This window comes from Limulus polyphemus, unplaced genomic scaffold (genome assembly GCF_000517525.1).
Source record: "Limulus polyphemus unplaced genomic scaffold, Limulus_polyphemus-2.1.2 Scaffold695, whole genome shotgun sequence".
Lineage (NCBI taxonomy): Eukaryota > Metazoa > Arthropoda > Merostomata > Xiphosura > Limulidae > Limulus > Limulus polyphemus.
In genome coordinates, this window is record NW_013666305.1 from 315485 (window position 1) to 316240 (window position 756).

Consider the following 756-nt stretch of genomic DNA (forward strand, 5'->3'; position numbering starts at 1 on the left):
AGTTTATGTATATCATGTTAACATACAGGATGAATGTGAGATTATGTCGCATGTTACTAGCATCTTATTACAGTAATCTTATAATGTAGGATCCTGTCACGTGTTATTAACATATTAGTGTAGTCGGGAACAATGTGGGATTCTTTTTCATGTTACTAACGTATTAGTATATTCAGAAACAATGTGGGATTCTTGTATCATGTTACTAACGTATTAGTGTAGTCAGAAACTGGGATTCTTGTTTCATGTTACTAATATATTAGTGTAGTCAGGAATGATGTGGGATTCTTGTTTCATATTACTAACGTATTAGTGTAGTCAGAAACAATGTGGGATTCTTGTATCATGTTACTAACGTATTAGTGTAGTCAGAAACAATGTGGGATTCTTGTATCATGTTACTAACGTATTAGTGTAGTCAGAAACTGGGATTCTTGTTTCATGTTACTAATGTATTAGTGTAGTCAGGAATGATGTGGGATTCTTGTTTCATATTACTAATGTATTAATGTTGTCAGAAACTGTGGGATTCTTGTTTCATGTTACTAACGTATTAGTGTAGTCAGAAACAATGTGGGATTCTTGTTTAATGTTACTAACGTATTAATGTAGTCAGAAACAATATGGGATTCTTGTGTCATGTTACTAATGTATTAGTGTAGTCAGGAATGATGTGGGATTCTTGTTTCATGTTACTAATGTATTAGTGTAGTCAGGAATGATGTGGGATTCTTGTTTCATGTTACTAATGTATCA